Source organism: Artemia sp. Qi Xiang Cuo, chromosome 16, assembly GCF_049724085.1.
Source record: "Artemia sp. Qi Xiang Cuo chromosome 16, ASM4972408v1, whole genome shotgun sequence".
In the NCBI taxonomy this organism is placed as follows: Eukaryota; Metazoa; Arthropoda; class Branchiopoda; order Anostraca; family Artemiidae; genus Artemia; species Artemia sp. Qi Xiang Cuo.
Genome location: NC_142809.1, coordinates 62,530,969 through 62,558,905, shown reverse-complemented (window position 1 = coordinate 62,558,905; position 27,937 = coordinate 62,530,969). Strand labels below are relative to the sequence as shown.

Sequence of the window (27,937 nt, the reverse complement as noted above, 5' to 3'; positions counted from 1 at the left end):
ATCATTGCTTGTGGCCTAATGCTGCCAATTCACCCCTTTTCTTAGAAAATCCGCAGTTACGGAGCCACCATAAATAATTCGTGTTTTCTCACCCACATCCGCAGAGACGTTATTGTTTAGCCATTTACGAAGCTTGACGGGAATCTCTTGAGCCTGAGCTGGAGATGCTCTTTTGCCAGTACTGATTGCACAAACCGGCTCACACGCAATGACCCCATTTTGCAATTTATCATACCTGTTATTCTCAGCAATTGCTTTAGGCTGATGGAAAACAACTTCCTCTGTCTTTCCACTTTGCCTCTCTTTGAGTTTTTTTCAACTCTCCTTTTCAACAATCCTTTTCAACTCTTTTTTAAGTTTAATAGATGGATATCTGAACTTAGTTGTCATTCTAAAACAATATATTGGACAATGCAGTTCTAATATTGTATTTTGTTTTTAGATCCGATTCTTGTTTTAGAAGTAATGGACTATTTTATTTTTACTATTAGGCGTGATCGTCTCTCACTAGGTTGCTAGCTAGAAAAGAAAAACAATTTAAAGTCATGCTACAAATTAAGAGATAAATTCTATTCGAATTATAGAATAAAAAAAAAGATTAATGACAGCTTTTCCTTGCGACACTGAAGACTGAACTTGCCAACCTTCGATCAGGATTTAGAGCAGCTTTATCAACTTTGATAACTCAAGGTGTTAAAGACAATAATTCTTCTATAACTTTATTAATTTACTTTTATAAGTGAATTTTAATAGCTAATGTACATAGTTTAACCAGGAAGAAAGTGAAAAAATAACATGATGCTTTTTTTTTATAATTTTTCGTATTTCAATACTTGCTTCTGAAGGACAAAACAACTAAGCCTAACATATGCAATTGTTTGTTCTTCTAATGATTGTCTTTTAATATAACTTACTTTCTGTCCCTTGGCTTGAACAGCAAGGGAAATATATTGGCTTGAAAATCAAGAAAAGTGGCAGCTACTACAACATTCTGCCTAAACGGGATATTTTTTTTTTTCTTTTCCACAGATAGCTTGGTACTGGAACATCGTAGAGAGTTCTTCAATAGCTCTTTTTAAAGAAAATTAATTGGGTTACATATCTATAGTAACTAAAATAAAGTATTTCTAAAAGAGAATAAATTTTTCTACCAAAAACTGCATTTTTGATGTCTTCACAATGCAGTCTTTCAAACATAATCGTATACCAGCGGTAAGATTTGAACCCACGCCTCCGAAGAGACTGGTGGCTAACACCAGTGCCTTGGACTACTCGGCTAGGCTGCCTCTCATAAATATATATGTGAATTTGGGTTGCAGCATCGGGGTTGCAGCGGTAGCTAGCAACCTAGTAAGAGACGATCACCTCCAATGTTAAGAAATCTAAAAACCCATAGCTCCTAAAAAAGGAGTCAGATAAAAACAAAAAGTACACCATTAGAACTACCTTATCCGAAACCCTTGTATAGTAAACTTTCTGTCCCTTGGCTTGAACAGCAAGGGAAATATATTGGCTTGAAAATCAAGAAAAGTGGCAGCTACTACAACATCCTGCCTAAACAGGATATTTTTTATTTTTTTATTTTCTTTGTTTCCAGAGATAGATTGGCACTGGAAGATCGTAAATAGTTGTTCAATGGGTCATTTTAAATGAAATTAATTGGGTTATAAATCTATAGTAACTAAAATAAATTATTTCTAAAATAGAATAAATTTTTCAACTTTTCACACTGCAGTTTTCAAACATAATACCAGCGGTAAGATTTGAGCCCACGCCTCCGAAGAGACTGGTGGCTAACACCAGTGCCTTGGACCAATCGGCCAGGCTGCCTCTCATAAATAAATATATATGTGAATTTGGGTTGCAGCAGTAGCTAGCAACCTAGTACGAGACGATCAGTCCAATGCTAAGAAATATAAAAACCCAAAACTCCTAAAAATAGAGTCAGATCAAAACAAAAGTACATAATTAGAACTACCTTGTCTGATACCCTACTAGATAGATAATGAATGTCATCATAGTTTTATATTAGAGCTATGACGTGAATAGAAAAACACGAAATTATATTGTTGTTTCTGAAGGCGTCATGAAATAATACCATTGTGCCATTACGTCATGAAATAAAATCATTACGCCGTGACGTCATAATTACTATATAAGAAACGTCAAAACTGTAAATGGTCTCATTCATGAATACATAATGGTTAGGTCAAAGCAAGCTACACGCAATTTAAAAAACAGTACTACAAAAAAAAACAGAGATAGTACCCCGAAAAGAAAAAAACAAAGGTATTCAACTGACCAGGCGTATCGAGAAGTAATCAAACAAAACAGCAAGATCTGTTTTCACAATGATGAAGGTTTTAGACATGTGAAAATTGAGACAGCCAAACAAAAGTTCAAGGAGCGTTATCACATTGATCAAGATTATAGACATGCGAAAATTGAGACAGCCAAAGAAAACATCAAGGAGCGTTATCACAATGATGAAGATTATAGACATGCGAAAATTTAGACAGCCAAACAAAACATCAAGGAGCGTTATCAAAATGATAAACTTTATAGAGAAGCAACAATTGAGCAGGCTAGACAAAAAATCAAGGAGCGTTATCACAATGATGAAGATTACCGAAAAATACTTAAGAAAAAGTTGCTACCATTACATAAAGGCTCGATCATCAAATTTAAGCTGAAACTAAGTAGAGGACAATTATGCCTCCATATATTCACAGTGATACATTAAAGAATGATCTTCAGTCCATAGTAACTGAAGTGTCATAGGAAACCCTTATATAGATGATGCTTACAGCAATCAGAGGTTACTATTTACAATGTGTTGAAAAGACATTAAAAGACTATCATAGGAATATCAAATCATGGTGTACATTGGAACTAGTTAGCCACTTGATTGTTTGAGGTTCGTCTCTTACTATTTCAAAGAAGAAAAAGCCTTAGGCTTTTTCCTCTTTGTAACCGGGTTATTATTAGTGGTTAATGATTTAGTTCATGTTTAATTTTGAAGCAAATTACAGTAAAGAACGATCTCTCGCCCATAGTAACTGATATACGGTGGTTCCAGGGGTAGCTACAAGCTATCCAGATTGTAGCGGTATCCGAGTTGCAGGGGCAGCTGTAACCCGATCATTAGGATATCATACATAATTACATAAAGGACCGACATAGTTCATCATATATAGTATTTGTCAATTATTATAGTAAAGAACGATAAACAAAAACCTAACAAAAAATAAAACTAATTTTAAAATTTTCGGGTAGTTTAACAGTTTTTACATAAGGGATCGATAAAGTTATCATAACTGGTGTCAGTCAAGAAGATCTCGTGTAGTAGTTATTAATAGAAGTTTTGTTTAGACTGAATAGTCCATAAAGGCTTGATCATCAGATAAAGATGAAACCTAGTAAAGGACAATCCATGATACATAGTACAGTAAAAAAAGATCTCTCGCCCATAGTAACTTATATACGGTGGTTCCAGGGGTTGCTACAAGCTATCCAGATTGTAGCGGTATCCAGGTTGCAGCGGCAGCTGTAATTTCAAACAAAAGTGCTACATCTACCTGCCTATTATATCAAATCTTCATGCACCAAAGCCCTTTGATTATGACAACCGTAGCGTGTTTTCTTCAAACCATAAAGAGCTCCAAGGGCCAACTTCGAAGACCATATTTGCTCATAGGTCCCTTTCCTGTTGTTAAAATATGGATTTGGCTGAACCTGAATTTGAAGAATTGATTTCTTAACATATTCTTTATAGTTAAAAGCTGTATCATCAGACTTTTGATCATTTCTTTCCCTAGTTTTAACTTCTCTACCCATCCTAAAATCACTATTCTGAAATTATGTGCGTCCTGCTCTTTCTACTCTGCAGAATATAAATTCTTTTTATTTGTCCGCCAAGCCACAATAAACTATTTTTTGTACAAGTCTATCATGATCTTCTAGCATCTTTTTAATGTATTCATAACTATTCCTGCTTTTATTTAATTTTCTTAGTAGATCCAATGCTGTTTGACCTACAGTAGATATTTCGATGGCTCGGCTCTGATACTTTACTTGTTTTATCTTTGTTTATCCTGGTCTTCTGAAGCCATTTACGTTTATTAATGTTTTCACGGATTAGGCTACAAACTTGAAATGTTAAGCCACCAGTCAAAATGGCACATCAAATTAGTACTATTAATTAGTATTATATCGAAACCTGAACCAGCTTCTAATTGCAATTTTTCTTACTTGACTTACTTTCCTTGATTTTTTCTTACGTCTTTAATTTTTGATTACTATGAGCAATGTTTCTGCTTGGTCCTGATCTATTTTAAGATCATTGTTAAGCCAAAATACTTACTCTGCCTTAATATCGTCTTTTTCTAGGTTGCAGCAACCGCTGCAACTATGATTATGGCAACAAAATCTAAGTAAGTAGTGATTCTGTGGTTGCCTGACCTCACTTCATTCTGAGAAATGCTTCGAATAAATACAATGCAACAGTAGAGATGACCCTATTGATCGTGACATTACCACGTGGTTTATGGTCCTAATATGGGCATAGAGTCCCTAGGGGAGATGGATTACGTAATGGGGTCAATGACCTCTTTTTCCAAGGTCGATTTATTTGATGTTTCTATGTGTAATAGCTCCGGGATGAAGGTTGCACATGCGCATTGAATTCTAACGGGAACAATGTTATTGATCTAGGACTCGAAGGGGAAGTGAATTTCCGAGAAATTGATTGCGTAATCGAAGGGGAAGTGAATTTCCGAGAACTTGATTGCGTAATCGAGGGGGAAGTGAATTTCCGAGAACTTGATTGCGTAATCGAAGGGGAAGTGAATGTCCGAGAAATTGATTGCATAATCGAAGGGGAAGTGGATTTCCGAGAAATTGATTGCGTAATCGAGGGGGAAGTGGTTAGAGCTAACGAATCAGGGTCAGTCTAGAGTCAGCAGTTGGAGTGAAAGGACTGAAAAATAAATAAATTTGAGAAAGAGAGAATCATGTAGTGTTTATGGAAAAACATTTGATTTTGGATGATGATTTTCTAGAGTTATCTCTTCAACACAGGATATTCTAGTGTCAGGGAAAAATTGAAAATAATATGAGGTGTTATTCTCCCCCCCCATTGGACTATTGTATGAAACTTTTAAAATGTGATTCAAATGCATATACTCAATTTATTGATATATTATTTGTAAAATGGCAGAATCATAGTGTGGATATACTTTTTAAAACATTGCCAATGGATTCAATGTAGATGGCTCCCCCATCATTCGAAAGAAGTAACGTCACAGAGCTACTCCTCCCACCAGGTCCCACACAATGAATTTATCGAACGAAGACGATCAGTTTCGTTTTAGCTGTGAGTGAGTTGACATCGGAAACCGAAAAATGTTCTATATATGTCCATTGTGCATGTACACTCTTGGCAGTTGGAATCAATGTGAGAATTGTACAATTATTGATGACTATAGTGAAAAGTGTAAATTATGTAATCCGTGTAAATTACATAGAGGCTATGCAGTAAAAATTACAGGATGTAATTCCTGTCGTTAAGAGGTGTGTGACTCTCATCCTAGAGGACACCTATGCTCCAATTGTCACAATGATAAATGTGATCAGTGGGAGAATACTTACCCCGCTCTGATTGGACAGAATCCCAAACGTGATTTCAGTTTATTTCTACGATATTGGTATCGTCGTGGATTTAAATTATTCTGGGAAGATGAATCTGGTCTACGATTTAACTGTTGGGGTAACAAGACAATCTGGTTTCTACGTCATCGTTGTGACGACACTACCTACTATGACTATAAACCAAATGATTTTTATTTGGCTGTGACAGAATGTGATTCACCATTTGAAAACAATATTTGTGATATTGCTTCAAATAGACAGATTGAAACTCATTAATTTAATAATATGAATGTAAATAGTATCATTTAATCTACAAAGAGATCTGACAAGAGTGAAGTTACATTGTACTGTAGAAAATGTGACCCTGACTTTGCAGTCAATCAAGATCAATATACAGTGAATCCAAATGATTTACCAGCATTAGTGATTCACGACAGTTTCCTATACCTCGAAGATGAAGAAATATAAAATTGAAGATTTAAAGACATTGTTGTATATATACATTTTATTAATAAACAAATTCACAAACAATTTTTAAACACCTTACTCTAAGGGCACTGAAATCAATACTGTATAGGTCTGAGAGGATATTTTCCACTAGAAAGTCGTTCAGAAGGGGATTGTCACTATAACTGTGGAGAAACTGCTTGTAAGTATAGCCACGACACCGGAACACAAAATATAGTAGTGTATGGACGCCGCAGCTGTTAGTCGTTAGATCCTGCACCCTCTTTCGATTTTGCATAATAGTTTTTCCACTGCTCTCAATATAGTTGCTGATTTGAGGTGTGTAGAATGTATAGGATAGACCAAGAGGATCAAAAAATTCGATATTCTTCTTTGTTTGATAGATGCACAACTAATGACCCGTCAGCACAGTCGACGGACTGATATTAACAATAATCAAGGTATTGTTCACGCTTTGAATTTTTCCAAGAGAGTCTGAGGGTAGACACTAGGATTTGTACTGAGACATGTAGGGTTCCATATTAAATACATTGATTATTTGACTGGTGTTCATGGCGCCAAGTCTAGTAGAACACTACCTTCGGGAGTGATTTCCCAATAGGTTTCATATTGATTTAGTGAGATTAGTGCAATACTCTCAGCCAATGGGTTGGCAAATGCACACTCTAAACGCACAGTCCCCATACGTACTATACTCATATCCTGCTTGCCCGACAAATCCAATACAATAATACCAGGTGATTTAGCAAACATTTCTTCGGTTATACCATTTTCAAATAGTTGTGAATCGTGATCTAGGGTTTGCATGGTTAACTTATACAATGTTCTATATGATTTATCACAAGAGAGATTGTAGAGTGGGATACCGTTTACTTTGAACACAAGAGATGAAAGTCCAAACATCTCGAATTTATGTGGACATTCAGTCCATGATCCTATTGCACTGGCGCTTTTTACAAATGCCAAAGCCAATTTCGACGGAATTTCACCATTGATAAAGGATGAATCGGTGAAGGTGCGTGACCCCACGGCAATATGACGTTGATTGGTGATTGTATGAGGAACAAGTAGTTTAATGTTGTTGCCATTGGCTCTCAGTTTTTCCACGGCCAAAGCAACAGAACTCATGACCTGTTGTTTACGTACATGAAGTATTGCTAAGGTGAGGGAGAGACTTACATCAGAATTGCTAGCAAGTTCTTTTCTCAATATGAAATTGGATGGTGCAAGCGTCAATTTTATATCCACTTTAACATTGGGTGGTAGCCATTGGGGTATATTAAATATTTCATGATATTTTTTCCAACTACATGTAATTCACTAGGTGTAGCATTTTTAAGTGCATCTGTACTATCAGTATTATTAATATATTCATATCCATTGGAGGCGCCTCTCAATTCCTTGTATGACTTGGGCGTCATCAGCATGAATTGCATATAGCTTGTATAGTTTGAGAGATTATTGCTTGTGCTCACCAGTGTGCCATTGATGTAGACACTAATTTGACGAAATAAATTATGTAGTATACAATTTTCATAGGATATTCCATCGCCCCGAATCGGCATTGTATTATCGGATTTATAGACTTTCATTTGTAAATCTATAAATTTTGATGACAATTCCATAAGGTAGTCTTCATAGGAATTAATTTGAAAGTGGATATTATCGGTGAGGGGTTGCAGAGGATAAAATTGTTCATAGTATTCATGCTTGACACTCAAATCAACGTTTTCAGCGTTGAATAGATTCAATGAGGCGGTGATTGAAGGCTGAGAATCCTTTTGCGGTAGGTAGGACATCTTAAGAGAAGAAATCTAGTTTCGATCTGACAATTTTATTCTTCCTGAGGCTTCTGGTTACACTACGTGTCAGCTTTTTCCTTCTTTTCTTTGACAAAAGGGATGTCTTTCGTTTCCGACCTGAGTGGAGACTGATGAGTGATGCGGTGTTTCTTGGCCTTTTTAAGCCTTTACCATTTTGTTTTAATCTCTCGCCAAGGGTTCATGCACTAGACAAAAGAATTTCCGAAGCGCTTTTTTTAAAATCCCTGCCAGAGTCCCTATCATATAGTGTAGAGGATGCAAAATCTTTCACATCCGGTACAAGATATTTTCTGGCCAGTGGTAGCGAAGAGCAAAACAGCTTAGCAAACCAGCTGCCAAGACCATAGCCAGACATTGACGAGCGACCTTTGTAGTAGTCCATTCCATTGCCCTGTTGTCTGGGGCCAAGAGTTTTAACATAGCAGTCAATGTCAGGACAAGTGATATACCACTTTTTTATTAGACATCTTGTTGTTGAATGATGGGTCGAAAATGGCATGTAATCACAACCAAACCTCTTGAAATTGCTATTGGATCACCCAATTTGGTTCTTAGTTTTAACTGACAGAGTTCCTAATAGGAAGTGTTTACGGGAATATACTGAAGATGCTTTATATTGTAGTGATGAATATGTTCTTGATTGGTTTTTCGTTCAAGAACTCGTAGGAAGGGGATATTTGAGTTACCAACTCGAGATGTTTAGACAACGGAGGCGTATAGAAATATGCAGGTGTACGTGGAGAAGGCAGGTGGGAAGTCAGTAAAGATGAAATTAGTGTTTCACGGACTTTTACCGTTGATTATATTGAGCTTAAAACCAAGAACATCCTTTAGATTATCGTTGAGAATAACCTTTTCACTGGCAATAGGCGAACTAATGTAGATCTTGCCCTCCTCCTTTGAATAGATGAAATGAAAAGCACCCTTTTTACGAGCGGAAATTCTTTTATTAATAGTACGACATAAATCATTCATACAGGTGAGTTCCTCGTAGGGTAATTCAATATATGGATAATCCAACCAATTGATTTTTTGAATTTGTTCTTGATCACCTGGTGGTGGCGGCCAATCATAGGGTCTAATTTTTATGTCATATTTACGATCGTTTCTCGGGATGTCATAGGTATTTTTGAGAATACAGTCGACAAGAGCCACTTCATACTTTCTGTCGTCGAATTTGATGGTGGGGGAGAGTTTCGTCCAAAAATCACTTGTTCTATTCAGATCATTATAGAGAGGATCAGAAACATTGGACATGAAAGTCAAATAGAAATTATTGGGCATTTTCAATGTATTCAGCACTGACCCAAGAATCAAAATCTGAGTTGTATCCTAGCCAGCAATCCAGTAACTGTCTCTTGCCCTTTTGAGTACGACTCTTTAATATCATTTCAATTTGATAAATTTCACTAGTATTTCTAACTCTTTGCAGTTCATATTCATAAAAACTACTGAGAATCTCGTCATCTTTGGTGTCTCACAGTCGATAAGTTATGGGTATGGTGTCCAGGATTTTGGACACTTTAAAAAGTTCAGTGCTCCATAAATAATTCCCCTTTTCAAAAATATTGGTGGTTCTATTAATTCGAACAGTATCACCAACATTGAATTTCTTCTTTTTTTCTCTTTTTCACCCTTGGAGTATTGCTTTAGAAAAGTATCAAATGTATTTTCATTGTAGTGAACATCCGTTGGTGTAGAGTTGGACAGAGATCGATGGGGTAGATGGTTGTATATCTGCATGATTTTATCTAAATCATGAATAAAATCCGATGTATTTTTCAAAGTTCAATATCTTGAAATTAATATACTAATCTTTCTTATTAATCGTTCACCCAATGCAGCCTTTATCGGGCTGTGACTAAGATAAAGTGTTTTATTATATTTCAAAAGAACCTTTTGCACTTGGGGATTAACAAATTCACTGCCACGATCCGATTGAATTGTTCTATACGAATCCTGTTCGAGAAGACTTTCAATGCCCTTTGCAACTTCGACACCTCTCTTTGACCGTAGTTGACTGGCATAGGCATAGCGACTAAAGATACTGATTGCAAGTAGAATATATTTGTAAGGTGCATTGTGACGTTGTTGAAGTGCGTCTAAAGTTAAAAGATCCGTTTGCATTATATGCAGAGGGGAAAAGGCTTTAGTTTGTCGATATTTTTTACTGTGAAATCTGTGATTCCGATGTAGTGTGTAACTCGGTTCACTTTCTAGATACTCTTTTACTTTTTTCAATATGGTGGTGGTGGTGCCGGAGACAGCTTTGGAAAGCGTTTTGGGGGAACTTAAACTTCCCACTTCGCCAATATTCTCATAGACACCTTTCAAAACTTCATCAATTTCGAGCGTAAACACGTAGTGTAATGTCCACTCCCTTTGTGCAAACTGGCGAACGAATCAAGTCGTCTTTGCTTTTGACTAGCAACCACAGGTGTTTTAAAATCATTGCTGCTGCTAGTATCTTCAAATATTGAATCTTCTTCTTTATTAAATGGTGTTGTTTGAGGTTCACTTAGTTTCCTTAGAATTTGCGTATTTAAAATAAGAATTTTGTGAACGATTGTTACATACATACAGTTTTAGATATTATTTTCAAATGATAAGATTCATTTAAGATTCTTCACCATATCACAAATGAAATCAACTAGATTATAACTTTTTCCCTGAATTATAATTTGTTTCCCTGTGCTCTCGACTTGAACTTGATCACCAGTTTCCAACATGAGATAAGATAATACTCTTTTACACTGTTCTCGATATGTGAGTGGCAATAGGTTTCCAATTTTCAAGACAATTGAATTCAAGTCCTTCTCCATTGGTGCTGCTACAGACTCTTGAGATGTCTCCTGTTTAGGGGGATCGACGACGGTGGCAGGTCTCTCACGATATGGTTTATGTTTGTCCACACGTCGCACTGCATCTTGAAGTAAAAGCAGTTTTTTGTCGTCGGCAATATTCTCATCTTTAATGAATTTGCTTAGATTGTCTTCAAAATAGTCGATGGGCGAGAGGACAAGTTCAAATGGTGTCAATTTATAGGGTTTTGCCATCTAGAGAAAACTGTTTACAAGTCCTGCAATTATCGGTAGTAAAAGTGTGAAAAAGCTACCGCCCACTTGAAGGAGCCGTGTTATTTTAAATTTTTTTACCATTTTTTTAAAATCCAAGGCGCGTACAGTGGACCGATGTTTCGTTGTCTGTTGTCTAAAACCATATGGCAGTTGAACATTACCCTCAGTTAAATTTAAACATAGTTCAGATATTAGATTAATGAAATCATTTTCAACCCCATGTTTGAGTATAGCCTTCCTAAGCAATGGTTTTGTAGTGCTTAAAACGGAAAACAAATGTCGTTGTTCGTGTAGTTTCTTCAGTGTCATAATGGCGACTGATAGTCTTTTTTACTGTTCACCGGAAGATATACTGTAATTTCATTTTTGAAAATGTCGGTGACTATACGTAGATCCTCGGGAGTGCTCTGATTAAGATCCAACAAAATGTAACCGTAGGGCTTGCTAGTCGCCTGAGTGTACGCTGACAACAGAAATTTAGGGGTGCGGGGTTATATCTGATTTTTGAGAGTTAGGAGCGTGATAGACTCCCTAACGAGTCGATAGATAATATAGACAGTGCAATTCAAAGCAAGGGTTCGCATACATTTGCTCTGATGAAACAGAGTGTGTAGAACTAGGGTAACGGAAATCTGTTCATGATGAGAGCGAACGGTGAACAGTTGTAGCATGTCCTGTGAGAACTGTTCAATGGATTCAGCCAAATCATCAATAATCAACCACGAGTTCGATTCAATACTATTGAAAACATCAAGTCCCCGTATGAATTGTATTGGTATGGTTGTGGCAATAGCTTTTATTTTATCATAGGACTCCTGCCAAATACTATAGCAATAGTAGATTTTTTTCGGCTTTTCCAAAAACATTTTATCGCAATTTTGAATTATTCTAGTTACAAGTGTTGTTTTCCCCGACATTGACGGTCCACACAGAAACGATCTGAAGGGCGTTTTAAATTGATACATGCTGCTGCTGTTGGGGGCAAAAGTCGGACTGCAACTAACTGTAAATCATATGTACTCATTGAATAAGTAGCAATTTTCTCCATAGATCTATCTATTCAAGAACCAAAAAAAACAATATTTCATGGCAGCATTTATTTCGACACTGCATGAAAACAAATAGTTCTTCAGTCAACATGAACAACGATAAAAATAATAACACTTGTTCAACAAGAACATTTGACAAAATTTCTCCGGTGGTAAACATGAAAACTCTATTTGCAGTCAACATGAACAGCACAGGGCAACGATAACACATTATAAATAAGCACTTATTGTCTTAAAAAAAAACACTTTTCTGTACAATACTTTATGTACAATAAAAAAAACACTTTTTTGTCCATCATCAACACTTTTCTGTACAACATGTTTGTACAACACTTTTCTATACAATAACACTTTCTATACAACAGAAAATACACTTGGAACAATAGCACAGTTGAACTTTATGAATTTAAAGGTGTGGGATCCCCCCCCCAGGGCCGCGGGGCCGAAGGCCGGCCGGCCGCGGGTGGGACCCCCCCCCCCCTGGGGCGGCCGCGGGGCGAAAAACAAGAGTTGTCGTCACTGCTACAGGTTAGTTGAGGTTGGGTTAGTGGTGGTGGTGGTGATGGTTAGTGCTTGGGTTTAGATGAACAGTTGAGTTAGGTTAATTTATGTAGAGGTTGAGGGGTGGTGATCGTTAGTTCGGATTAGGTAAATTGATCCCGACCAACTTAATTGCGATATCCTATGCATTCCACGTTATCTGAAATACGATCGTGGCCGTTGGGTAGAGCACTCACACCAGTCTCGAGTACTTAGACTGTGTCGGATATACACGACTTTGCAGTCTTTTCCACTCTCACAGTATAATTTCTATACTGTAGAGAGTGAATTGCAAGCACTTGTGCTCTTGGCACTAGACTACTCTCTACACACTCTCTATACATACTCATGTTAACATTGTTCTTTACAAAGTGTGTAGGCACCCCTTTACACGCCTTCTTTTCTTCCCCACTATGAGTTTCCACGCAATAGACTTTGGGACCTGGGAACACCCCCTGGATATCAAATCACTCCCCGTCTCTGATTTTAATTTTAATAGTTGGTTGGGGGCTTGACGTTTCACCAACTCGGGGTAGAGTGATGGATTCCAGTTGGTGAAATCCATCCGCGAGCTGATGTGTCCCCCCTTTTGCAAATCACCCAATAAATCCAAATCTTCAGTCCCATTTACCTTTAACAGCAGGGAATCTGTATCACCATAGTAAACTTGAACCTCCCCCTCCCGGGGCCAGTGCACCTTGCACACATTTTAAAAGAACGACAACATGAGCTTTTTTGAAATTTCCAGTACTGAACTACCGGCTGCGATATTCTTGTTCAGTACTACATTTCGGTTTCGTCTGTGTAGAAGAACCATGCCGGCCTCTATGCTCCTGAATAATGTAAAATTGGGGTTGGCAATAATTTGTGCACACTCTCGAGGGTCAGTCACGATGTCGCAGCGAGACCTGTTCCGTACGCTCTCACACATTTTGCCAAACGCTGAATTTAGAATGAGCTTATACATTTCCTTCACCACCTTTGAAGTCGCCTTAGAGCGTTTATCGACAAAAGTGTCGATAAAAGTTTTCAAGTAGGGTCGCTGATTTAACTGTATGACCCTTTGTATTTTAGTGATCTTGAAACCATTGCTCAACATCCAGTGCAAAAGCACATGGTGAACAACGATATTCTCCTTAGGGTCCAAATCAGCAATCAGTTTATATTTGGAGGGGGTCCAATGCATCCCCATCTCCTCAACCAATGAATGAGTGTAGGGGCTCAGAGAGTCCCTGCTCACCGACCGAGTGAAACAGGGAAAGACAAATCTTTGACTGAGTCGTGAAGCGCCAGCAGAATGTGACCATCAACTTCAAAGAACCATCAGTGTGGCCAGTTGTCATCGATGGTGGTACTGTCAGGGACCTCACAAGGATTCTCAATCCATTGATAGTTCCCACACGGCAAAGAGTAGTTGGACGTTGCCGAGGGGCACAACGAGTTCATGTCCAAGAACACTGCATTTGACTTTGCACCGCTGCTTTGTCCACTCGGATCAGTTGACAAGATGCGGTTCCCGTGAAAAACAGACCCCCCCCTCATTGAACGCTCTACAAAATGGTGCTGATCTATGTCAGTGATTATGCCTATTTCCTCCCTGCTAATTTTTAAAATTAAATCCATTACTAAATGGGGTGTGGAAAAATAGTATCCTATATCTAACCCGAACTCCGAATAGATCTGGTCTGTGTTCTTACAGATTATATCCAACAGAGTTAGAACGTCACTGGCCAAGTACAGTCTACAATAATCCCACCCATTTTTACAATCCCCCTTGGACCACACCTTCTTGGCAAACTCATATTCCTCGGCTGTTTATTCACTGTTGGTCAGTGAATTTTAAAAAGCCTCAATTGGAGGTAGTTTCTCCTCACTTAAGAGTGCGCCAGATCAGTAATAATCGTATGCATATATACCTTTGCAGGTCAACAGGTCATACATTTCAATGTCTGGAAAGTGATGTTTAAGCAATAAACAGCTATAAAACCTGTCTCTTTTTTGCGCTTTAATCAAGTCAATCACTGCCTTAGGGAAAAAACTAAAAGAATCTGAAAACCGAGTTTTATTCAAGCAGGTATGTTCAATATACACTACCTGCCATTTCAGTTCAAGAAGCAATAGCTTCTAAGCTGACTTGGGAATAATGTTGTAGATAAATGAACTATTTACCCAGGGACAATCTACTCCCCCTCCCTCCCTATGCATACGTGCCAGTGCCGGTAAAATAAATTTTAAATATTAATGGGAATTATGAATAAAAACATGGATAAAAAACTGTTGGTTAACATTTAAATTACACGATTGATGCGCAACTCCTCTAAAATTACTAACTCCCGAGGCTCGGTCCTGCCACACAGGGTCATGCTCTCGAACTGGCCCCCGCGCCCCACGTTTTGCTTTAGTACCCGTATCCCCCGCCTCTGTAAACTCCCCCCTCCAAACCCAACATATTTTTTGATTTTTAATCGCGAGACGATCCTCTGCAGACAGCACCATTGGATAATGGGTATTTCTCAAACGAGAAATAGCACCATTAGCCGTGCCAATCAGTTTAGTCAATGCCTTGTCCATGCACTCCCGCTCATCCAATGTTTCAACTATTTCTAACACCCGCATGGTGTTAGAACTGTCTCTTTGCGCGTGGGCGTAGGACACTGCAATAGCCAGATGTTCTTTGACTCGGTTTGGATATTTGGGGTCTCTCACCTCCATCAGCTTAGCTTCACAATCTAAAGATATTTTGTTGCATTGGAAAAGGTTCTTTTGAAAATTTTTGAAACGTAGAATTCCCCTCTCCCCTGATACCGTTTCCACTGTCTGATAGCCGTGGTGGCTACAATGCTTCATGTGATGTTGTAACTTTAGTTCAGTCCAAAATCTAGAGGCATGTTGGACAGTAGAAACGAGTCCCCCTTTTCTTACCCTCCCCCAGAACTCTACTAATTTCAGTGATAGGGTTAAAATGCCCGATTGTATTCGGTTGACTAGGTGGTGTGTATAATAACCAAACCCAGTGTTTAACCAAATCAACTGACGGACCCCTTACAGGGAAAACCACCCCCTTATTTTTAGTGCGAACCCCAGCTTCAAATTCTGTTTCGTATTGTACCACAGTAACGCCTTATATTTAAATGGGCATTAGCCCTTTCAAAAATGTCAATGGATCTTAGCGTTACTGGGTATTTTCCTTCTAAGCAAGAAAAATCTACAACTGGAAAACTGGACCCATCCTTCCCATGTACAGCCCAATTGTCTAAATTCGTCTTGGTAGCGTAATCTGCTAGAGGCTGAAAGGCTGAGATGAGGAAAGCATATCTGAAACACTTTTGATCTGTTTCAAAACAGATCTTCTGGACACCACGACAACCTACTAGATCTGGATTATAATTTAAAACTGTATCCCTTTCATACCCCCCACCTGCCCCCCCTCTTAAAATAAAATCTTTCTTAATTTTACAAATATTTACGCTTAAATTTTCAATAAATAAAACTACTGAGCCACTTCCATTTTCGTTATAGTTCTCAAGATGCGTTATAATTTGATCGACCCAATCCATGAAAATACCCTCAAAATTTTCTAAATTTGAATAAACCAAACGTATCTCGGAATGTACAAAATGATAATAAACATCGCTTTTTCCCTCATTTAAATAAAACACTTTTAAAACAATGGAGACCTTAATCGAATCCCTACCACCCCACAACTGAATCTGGTTCTCAAGAAGTGCACGAATTTTATCTACAAAGTTGTGTACAATTTCTACAGGATCAAAGACAAAATTACCAGACAAAAGTGACTTAAAAGGGTCCCCAAACACTGCAGTGAAAACAACTATATTATTTAAAATTCTGTTGGACAGCTGAAAGTCTGGGAGAGTTGTACCCCCCTCCCCCTCTTGGATATTACCCCCTCTCCCAAGTTGTTCAATAATATGGCGATGGGAGGCCGCCTCAATCGATTGAAGTGGGGAACTGGTCATGTAATCTGAGGGGGAAGGGTTTCCCCTCAATCCACCGACAAAATCATCCAAAAGCTGCATAGTATTTGGGCTTAGCAATGCTAAGTCTGAATCTGAATTATCTCCAGTACCCTGCTCAGCTGTGCTATTATCAACATTTAAAAAAAAATCACTTAAAAGGTCATCAATGTTAAAGGGTATTTCTCGGAAATTACCATGCCATTCTCTGATCGTAGATGCTTCATTATTGTAAAGCCCCATAGGCATGTCCTAGCCGTCTCCACCTGAACCGAAGGGGGGAGATTGCGAATACTGACCCAGGACAAACTGCACCTGAAAAATAGCTTATTTTCATCGTTTTAAACTCATCACTACTGTTAAAATTTTTATTATTTTTTAATAAAAAAATATTTTTTAGTAAAATTAACTTTCAAAATTCTTATATTACATATAAGGAAACAAGTTGTTATTTTATTTTCAATGTTTCCAATTTTTTTTTTTTTTTTTTTTTTTTTCGGTTGTCACCCCCGGGCGCGTAGGGGGGCCCGGGGCGCATCTCTGTGCCGCTTCCCTGGCCAGTGGCGCATCCCGGCGGCGCTTCTCTGGCCCGTGGCACGTCCCTGGCCCGTGGCGCATCCCTGTGGCGCTTCCCTGGCCCGTGGCGCATCCCTGTGGCACTTCCCTGCCCCGTGGCGCATCCTCCCCGGCGCTCTCCCTAACCGTGCCCTCCCAACACTCCCTGGACCCCTCGACGCCGTCCGGACATCGCGGCTCCCCGTCGTTTACCAACATCCCCAAAACACCGTCGTTTTATGCGGCCGAATTCGTTTAGCCTACATACCAAACACGTTTTATATTACTCCACATGAGTCTAGATTATTTTTAATCTCGTGTCTGCTCTGTTTCCAAGCGTATTCTCTGGGAAACAGTACAATTAAATTCGAGAACCGTTAATTCTTATTCAACAATGTTTCCACATCACTAAAATATTGGCAAGGGTTTGTAAGATTGAAAGTTATTTTAAAATATCCTTGCGCAAATTATGGGGTCCATATGTGACAAATAGATATATGTGAATAATCTCACTCAGTTCCTTCTCTTGAAACTATGTGATAATCAATTGTGAAAAATAGGGGATTTTGAGTTTCAAATGGTGAGCATTAATTGAAATTACCCATGAAAAATATTCGCTTATGAGATAACAGTGAAGAGATAGCAACAAAGAAAATAGAAAAGATTAGAAAAAATAGAATTTTGAGTTTCAAAGGCAGTGATTATTAATAGAAATTACATAAAAATATTCGCTTAGTATAATTTGCAGCGATAGCAATGATTAGAAAAGAGCGATTTCTTTGCAAAAAAATACATTTAGATATCTCCGAGGGAGGGGGGGCAGAGAAATGTGTGGTTTCATTGTAAAAAATTATATTTAGATATATCCGAGGGCGATAAATTTAAAACATTGGGTGGGGTGCGGGTTAATATATCACAGAGATACGTTTATATTGGGATTGAAAAGGACTAAAATTGGAAGAAATAGAAAGGTGGGAAAAAATACGTATATTTGCATATCCCGGCTGCACTTGGGCATCCGAAGGACCATGTAGTGCATGCTGGAGGACCACTTCCCGACCTTGCATAAGTGGGGCAGCTCTTGAACGCCCAGGCACTGTATGATGGACGGTGGACTGGCCGGCTGCGTTGCATTCTTGTACAGATGATTGCACTTGTTTTGGAGGCTTCGGCCAGCTACCATATTGCCGGACAGTAACCTTCGCATGGCCCGCATTATTAACCCTCGCTTTCTTGGAGGGAGGGTGCACGCATTCTTCACAATTTGCCTTAAAAAGAAGAGAAAAAATTAGTATCTAAATAATTTGCCCCTTTTTCACAGAATAAAAAGTTAGTATCATCATCCATATAATTTTGTTTAGTTTATCACTAAGAAAGCAAAACGTAAAAAATTTCGTGAAATGTACTAATTGCATCCTTTTTGAATCTGAGAATTACAGCTCACTGAGCCATTCAAAAGCCGGCCTATATAAGTCAGCCTAGTTTCTTATTTTTAGACGTCTCTGTTCTTTTCTGGTTCTAATTTGTATTGAGCATGCCTTGTTTAACGCATTTAAAGTATTAACGCTATTTTTTTTCTTTCAATATCCTTTTACGATTGCTGGTATTTATCACACCTCCAGAAAAAAAAACACCCCGAGGAAAATAACCCCCACGGAAAATATCCCTGAGAAAAAAGACATGGAAAAATACCCCCTCCCCACACCGAAATATACTGTAAAAATTCTATTAAATTTAAGCATAATAGATCAATGTATATTTTTATTAAACCCAATACCCATGAATTTTAACGCTATGAAACATATTGTTTTCACCTTACAATGGAGGTGTTAGACTTGACATTCTCTTTTCACGCGAAACTGCTTTTAATTTACCGTGAAAAAGTACCATTTTTTTTCAGCGGAAGCTTTTGTTATCCAAATTCATAAGGATTTAGCAAAGACGGATGTACTTTAAAGGGGGTGTCAGTAATTATCAGATATTTAAATCGTTGCGAGAAATCTGTAAGTCAAGGCCATAGCTGTGAAAACACTATATTAAGGGATTGACAGAAAGTTGACAGTTGCTTTTATATAAGATACGGAATATATCGAAAACAGAATTATGGTCGTCAACAGAGGGGGAAGGAAGGAGGGGGTTTACATCACGAAAAAAGAGCTTATTTTACACTGTTTATCGAGTATGAACATCATATAGTGGCGGGTGTCTAGGGGTGGGGGGGGGGGGGTTTAACCCAAAAGAGTAGAGGGGGACCACGGAAAAAAAATTTATTTTGAAAATAAAAAATGAAAACAGAACTTACATTGCTAATTGAGGCTGTCAAGGCTTCAAGTTCATCAATAATTTCATGTGTTCTATCCATTGTGTTCTGGAACTTTCTGATAATTTAATCATATTGCATGCCCGTTATATACGAAATCTCAAGGGTGAATTGTTATGTAACGGGGAAAATCATATGTAAGCACGTCTCTGATTGGCTGAGAAGGAGGATGTATCCGACTCGCTGATTGGCTGAGAAGGAAACATGTGATCTAACCGTTTCCTGTTCCTGGACACCTTGACATTCACCCCTAGCATGCACTTGTCCAAAACAACAATAATAAATAAATCCCTCAGGCCTAAAGATTAAAGAAACCATAATGTTTCGTAATTCCCCCACTCGTGAATCAATAATTTCCCCTAGCGATTATGTAAATCAATTTCTCAGGCCAGGCTAGCCAAACAACACTGAAGCCATGTTTGTTTCTTAATTCCCCCCTTCGTGAATCAATAATTTCCCCTAGCGATTATGTAAATCCAAGTGAGAAAATTCCTGTTTTTTCATTCTCAGTGAGAAAACCATAAAACAGACATGAATTGCTGTTGACATCCATAAATGTGACAAAGTTCCTGTTTTTTTCAAATTCTCACTGACAAAAACCATTAAACATCCATGAAAAACATCAAATAAATCGACCAACACACATAACCATCCATTAAAACATACAAAAATGTGACAAAATTCCTGTTTTTCAAATTCTCACTGACAAAAACCATAAACCACGTGGTTCTCGTGCCAATATATGGTGTTAAAAAAAGTTGTAGGTGGCAGCAGGGGTGAGGGGTGGGAGTTATAGGGTCACCTCTACTTGCAACAGGTGCCAGGGGGGAAGGGGGTTGGGGGGGCAACTCCTCTCTGTTAGCAGAAACTATGTTTCAGCGAAAACACTAAATTTTAAATAAAAAAAAAGTTGAACAAAGTTGAGACTAAGCACGAAGAGACTTCTTATCTCAAAATCAAAACCATCTACTAGGAAAAGTATCCTATTCTCTTATTGGAGGGTGGATTACCTAAGGTCAATTTTTTTTTTTACGTATTAAATTCATTGTTCAAGTTTAAAGTACACAATTTTGCATACAGAAGTTACATTTACTAAGTTGAAATTCATCGCCTATTTCGAATTTCATTACCCAGTTTTCCCTAATAACTCTGGATCTTTGGTTGACGAAGTAACAAGTGCGGAAGGGGGGGGGGGATTTTCCTTATCTCAAAATAAAAACCATCTACTAGGAAAAGTATTTTATTCTCTTATTGGAGGGTGGATTACCTAAGGTCAATTTTTTTTACGTATTAAATTCATTGTTCAAGTTTAAAGTACACAATTTTGCATACAGAAGTTACATTTACTAAGTTGAAATTCATCGCCTATTTCGAATTTCATTACCCAGTTTTCCCTAATAACTCTGGATCTTTGGTTGACGAAGTAACAAGTGCGGAAGGGGGGGGGGATTTTCCTCTCTAATAAGGAAAATTTAGAAAATACTAATTTATAGTCTAAGGCCATTACGCCCAAAGACTCTAAAGTCAAGCCGGAAGAGTTATAAAACGAAATTAAAACTAAAAACGAATAGAAAATGCATTTTTTGAGGCGGTTTACCCCTCCTCTCCAGCCACAGAACTTTGTGTTGAAAACATTATGTACCACACTAGTTAAGACTCTGTACTTATCTAGACCAAAATAATTAGCAGATATATGAGAACTGGCCAGGAGTGGATCCACTATTTTCTTAGGGGGGGGGGCGAAATAGGTTGAGCCGATAAAAAAATTGGGGGGGGGGCAAATGGTATCTAGAGCTATGGCTGCAGGAATTCTCTTGTTGATTCTCTTTTCTACGTTAAATATAACTTCACGAAAACATCAAATTGTGTGCCTGGTATTCGTATGAGGCGTGAGATTAACTGAGACGCACTATATTCATTCTAGTTTCATGATTCCTTCAAGAAGATCAAATTTAGCAGAAGCAGGACCAATTGTACAAAGAATTCCAGAAAATCAGACAACACGTGGCTGAAAAGTCAGTCCACATAAGTGCTCAAATTGAGTAACCTTTTCAGGTTGTGACCTATCAGCAGCCATCTTTTCAAAATTTACTGCTTTTTTCACTGACTATTCCAAGGAAAATATCAAGTTGTATCAAGTTGTTTAAATGTTACAATAAAATAAAATCATTTAAAATTTCCTTGTAGTGTATCTAAAATTGTTGCTAAAACATCCTAAATATTTTTGCAATATACAAAATTTTGTAGTTTTTTATCATACCTTTTGCTTTATCATAATATAAATACTGTAATGATTCTTCAACACAGTTTGTTCCTTACTAGGTTTTAGCTATATCCACTGAAGCTTACACAGTTCCCATTTATGATAATCTCTCTCTTTTATGTAACAACAGGACGTCATAGTCTCTTAATATTATTATTTTTATCTACCAAAAGCACCAGATGTGGCTATTCTCTTTCAAATGAGCCATTAAACAGCTCTATGATTCGGCTGAAAACCATGTTGTGACCAAGATGGGCCCAGGATTGCACAAAGCCTCCATTCTTGGAGGTCCCAGGGACTTCTTGCTGTCCGGTTCTAAGCCGGCTTAAGCACTTTGGTGTAAAATTGAGAAGATATGTGATCCCCGTCCTGCACTGGTATCTGGGATCATTGCTTTTCCTGAGGCGAAAATAATTTCAATGATTTAAAGAACATGAAAATTGGAACTTGGAATGTTACGACATTAAAAAATGACTATCGTATTGACATTTTGACTGACGAATTCAGACGATTCGAACTTGACTTATTAGGAATTTCAGAAACTAACATCCCAGGGGTAGGAAGCCTGAAATTAGGTGATATAGAATTTGTTTACTCAGGCAGGAAGAATGGGGTACATAGACTGGGAGTACGGCTCATGATGAATAAGGAAGTTGCTAAGTCTTGTTTAGGCTGGGAAGGTATTAATAATAGAATACTAATTGCTCATTTTATGACTAGAAATTTCAAGGTATCAGTTATAGTAGTATACGCCCCTGTAAAACCGACTGATGGAGATACTAGTGACTCAGATGAATTTTACTTACAGTTACAGGAGCAAATAGACAAGGTCCCAGGTAGAAATATGATGTTATTGCTGGGAGATTTTAACGCCCAGGTTGGTAGAAATAAGGATAGATGGTATCCCAGCTTAGGTAAATTTGGTGTAGGAAAAGAAAACAGTAACGGATACAGACTTTTGCAATTTTGTAGGTATAACAATCTAGTTATAACCAATACGGTGTTTGGTCATAAAATGGTTCATAAGCTAACATGGTATTCACGTGAGGGTAAGACAGCAAACCTTATTGATTATGTTATAGTAAACCGAAGACTGGCAGGATCAATACAAGATACTAGGGTATATAGGAGTGCTGTTATTGATGTTAAAAGTAAAGATCACCATCTAGTAGTGTCAAGGGTTAATTTAAAGCTGAAATATCGGAAGGGTAATTACCTCCCGGGAAGTTAGGATGCTAGTAGACTCCAGGATGAGAATTTGAGAGAAACTTTCCAGGAACAGTTGAATACTATACTTGAGAGTTTAAAATTTGATAATGTGGAAGATGGTTGGAATAATTTTAGAAAAATAATTTGTGAAGTTGCTGAAGGTGTATTGGGAAGAAAGCTAGAACTGCAGCTAAGAATATTAGTGAAAAAGCTTTAAGTTTAATAGAAAGGAGAAAGGACTTGTACAAGAATTATCTGAGTGATAGATCACATGAAAACAAAAGAAATGTAAAGAAAGTGGAGAAAGCATTGAAATATGAACTAAGGAGGTGTGAAGTGGGGGCCATGGATAAAATTGCCGAGGATTCAGAAGATACAGCTAGACGGCATAATAGTAAAATATTGTACTGGCACATTAACAAATTGAGAGGTAGTAGTCAATTCGGACTTGTCCCAGTTAAAGATAGGAATGGGGTGGCAATTAGCGATAAGGAAAAAGCTAAAGCGAGATGGGCCGAACATTTTGAGAATTTACTTAACCGAGATAAAGTTGCAGGAAAAATATAGAAGAAAAAGAAAAAGTTTGTGATACCTTGGATGTGAAGGAAGATTTGTTTTGTGAGGAGAAATTAGAGACAGTACTAAAAGGATTAAAAATGATAAGGCTCCAGGTGCTGATAGGGTTGTAAATGAGTTTCTTAAATATGGTGGCTCTGAGGTTATAATTAAGTTACTGAAGATTATGAATATGATTTCTGAAAAAGAGAATGCACCTAATGATTTTAGGAAAACCTTAATTAAGCCACTTTATAAGAATGTTGATCAGTCTGAGTGTGGTAATTGTCAAGGCATTTGTTTGGTCTCTGTAGGTAGTAAACTACTTCGTAATATGATACCTTTTAGACTGAGAGATGCTGTAGAGAAAGTTTTAAGAGAAGAGCAGTGCGGTTTTAGAAAAGGTAGAGGATGTGTTGACCAAATTTTCACTCTTAGGTTAATAATTGAGAAGTGCCTAAGTTTTCAAACACCTTTGGTCCTCAGTTTTATAGATTATGAGCAAGCGTTTGATTCTGTTGATAGAGGAGCTTTAGTAAAGGTTTTATCCTTGTATGGTATACCAGACAAATACATTAAAGTGATTAGTGCTATGTACGAGAATAACACTGCGGCGGTTAAGGTAGGAAATGAGGTTAGCAGCTGGTTTTGTATTAAATCAGGAGTTAAGCAGGGTTGCGTTCTATCCCCCTTTATATGGATTATTTTGATGGACTTTGTTTTAAGGAGCACAGGAAAGGCAATGGGAGACCACGGAATCAAACGGGGAGGAAAAAGTCTCCTGGACTTGGATTATGCTGATGATTTAAGCATCCTAGATGAAAGTGTGAGCAAAATGAATGAAGTTTTAGAGGTTTTGCGAGTTCAGGGTGCTAGTATTGGTTTGAAAATTAATGTTAGGAAGACTAAGTCACTAAGGCTAGGAATAAGTGAAGATGAAAAGGTGATGTTGGGTAATGAAAACATTGATCAGGTGGGCAGTTTCACTTACCTTGGTAGTATTACTAGTAAAGATGGTGGGAGTAGGAAAGATGTTAAAAATAGAATAGTCAAGGCTCAGGGTATCTTGTCACATTTAAAAAAAGTTTGGAAGAATAGGAATAAAAGTCTACAGTCTCAGATTAGAATATTAGAAGCTACAGTGATGACAGTGGTTAAATATGGCTCTGAAGCATGGACACTTCGAAAAGAGGATGAAGATTGGCTAGGTGTTTTCCAGAGAAATTGCTTAAGGATTGTTCTGGGTACCCGGCTGACTGATCGTATTTCAAACAATAGGCTGTACGAAAAATGGGGTTCAATACCGCTATCTAGGCCTATAATGAAAGAAAGGTTGAGGTGGCTAGGGCATGTTGTGCGGATGAAGGATGACAGATTGTCGAAGATTGTTCTTTTCGGCCAACCATCTAGGACTAAACGGAAAGCAGGTCGTCCCCGTTTGGGGAGGGAGGACGTCATAAAGAAAGATTTAAAGGAAATGGGAACTTCATGGGCGGGTGTAAAAAGGGAGGCTTTGAATAGACTGGGATGGAGGAGGAGCGTGCGTAGCTGTGTTGGCCTCAGGCGGCTTGGTGCTGCGGTGAGTTGTTAGTAGTAGTAGTAGTAGTATGATTTTCCAGTGCCCAACTAGTTGAGGAGAAAGAAAACACGAAAAAAGAACGTTGACGCAGAATAACATAGTCTAAGCAAATTTTCTTGTTTTTCAAGCCAGTATATTTTCTTTGTTGTTCAATTATTCAATTCAATTTATTGAAATAAAAAAAGATTAAACATAAGTAAAGCCAAGAAACTAATTTTTTATAAAGGAGAATCGGACAAGGTGACTCTAATAGTGTAATTTGAGTTTCGATCTGACACTATTTATTATGAGTTATGAGCTATTGTATTTCTTAGTATGGGACGTGATCTTCTCTTACTAGGTTGCAAGCTACCCGGATCCCTGATTACAAACAGGAAAAAGCCTACAGATTTCCCTTCATTGAAATAGTAATAGACCTTAAAGAATCAGCCAGCTAACTAAGTCTAATATATGCTATGGTTTTTATTTCGAATGGTTGTTACTTACTACAATAACCAGTGCCCAGCTATATCGGGAGAAAAAAACAAGAAATTTTCAAGTAATTTATCAGTTTTAACTAAAAACTAAATATTATTGCTCATACATCATAAATATTTTTGCAGTTTACATAATAGCTTTAGTGATTCTGAACTGAAAATTAAAATTTAAAACTATTTTTATTATAATGGAAATACATATTGGATGACACTTTGGGTAGTTAGAACCTAAGGAAAAATAAAACTAGTTGTGTAATTTTTAAGTATTTTTTTAGTTTTAATTAAGAAATAAAAATTATTGCCCTAAACACCATAAGTATTTTTGCAGTTTACATAATAACTTTGTCGATCCTGAACTTAGAACTGAAATAAAATAGAATGATCTTGTCGAAAGATGAACGTGTATAAATGATGTGTTTACTTATTACGTCATATACGGTTATTATATGATTATAATGTTATTCATCAAGCTTATACACAAAAAATGCAGGCTTTTTTGTGAAAATTGATTATACTTTAAATTTATTTTATTTTTAATTACAAAAGGAACTAGATGTAGCGATTTCCTTTAAAATAAGCCATTGTACAGCTCTCTATGATTTTCCAGTGACCAGCTAACTGAGGGAAAAAAACTGATAGAAAAAAACATGCTTTATTTGTAGACTATCGTGGTTTTAGCCACTTTCCTGAATTTTTAATTCCAATATATTTTCCCTGTTGTTCAAGCTAAGTGATAAGTAAGTTTTGTATATAGAGATTTTGGACAAGGCGGCTCTAACAGTGTACTTCTTGTTTTGATCTGACTGTATTTCTAGGAGTTAGGGGTTACTTTAGTTTTTACTATGGGGCGTGATAGTTTCTTACTAGGTTGCTAGCTACCGCTACCCAGATAAAAGATACTCGAACGTCGTAAAAAGCAAGAGAAGATTTCTTTATCCATTTTGAGTAGTAGATAAAATGTGTGTAATTGGTTGCAATCATTTGCAAAGCTTGACATGAATCTCTTGAGTCTGAGCTGGAGACGCTGTTTTGCCAATACCGATCGCCCAAACTGGCTCATATGCAATGACCACATTTTGCCATGGATCGGGCTTGATATTTTCAGCAACTGCTTTCAGCTGATGGAAAACAACTTCCTCTGTCTTTCCATTTTCACTCTCTTCGAATTTTTCACCAATGCATGGGATCACCTTCAAGGGCATGGTCAACCTTGGCCCCAATTAGCTCATCAGATTCACCAAACACATTTCTTGTCTCAGAATGACCTAAGATGACCCACTCAACTCCAACATCTTTGGTCATTGCAGGACTAGTCTCCAGTAAATACTCCTTTAGGAACCTTGTATTAGTTTTTTGCTGCCACACCGACGGATGATGGTAAAGTTTTTCTAACATGTTCCAAATAAATGGTACGAGGAGCACACAGAACCTCTGTGTTTGGGTCAAGATTTCCAGCAATTAGGAAATTTTTATGTTTCCAATTTTCTGCTCATTTTTATTTAACTTCAAGTTTCTACCGACAAAGAGATTTCTTGGTGTAGCTATAAAAAACTCATTTGGATTGTCTGAATATTTATTCATTGTTTAAAGCAACATTTCTATTGCTTTAGATTCAAACCATGTGTCAAGTTTCAAGAGCCTATAAAAATCAAATCTAATTAAAAAAATTTCAGATATTTTCTTAGATTTAATTAAAAAACTTAAGTTATTGCTCAGATACCATAAATATTTTTGCAGTTTACATAATAACTTATGCGATCCATGAAATGAAATTATTTTATTTAAAATTTTCAGGAATTACTCTAGTTTAACTTCTAAAAGCGTATAGATTTTCGCAGCCAGCTTCACCGACACTTTCAAGCACTGACCCAGGTTTTGTTTCGTTTCAAAGTAGACCTTGAACACTCGGGACTTTCCGCACTCTGGAACTTTCACGGAGTTAGGTAAAAGAGATTTGACTTCAATTTCATCGTATTCGGTATGTAAGCCTTTCAGGACTTCTATAAACAGTAGGGATTACACACTCACTGAGATACCTGAGGTACTGTTCTTAGCATTCTCGACATTTTTTTTCGCTACACGCTTCGACCTAACGATAAGTTTCCATTCTGAAACCGATTTTTTAAGTTCAGTTATTTCAACTGAGGTACCAAGGCAAAGTTTATCGACAAAGTTCTTACGAGCACTAGATGAGACCAGGTTTGCAGGACAGTTTTATAGTAAAACGGTAAATGTAGGAGCTGGGGCAGGGTTAGTTGTTACGTTGGTGTCTATTCTAGCTGACCAATCAGGGCCCAAATGCGGCGCATTCTCTAAAAAGCCTGCAATTTTTCGAGAGAGTCTATTAACTTTTGAGACTAAAATATCCAAGATTGTTGGGTTTTCAGAAGGCGAGAT

The 27,937-nt window shown here is 37.5% G+C and overlaps 1 pseudogene; it reads right to left on the bottom strand.

The window, feature by feature from the left end:
• Positions 1 to 15: 15 nt before the first annotated feature.
• Positions 16 to 27,849, bottom strand: LOC148943170 (triosephosphate isomerase-like; annotated as a pseudogene).
• Positions 27,850 to 27,937: the final 88 nt, after the last annotated feature.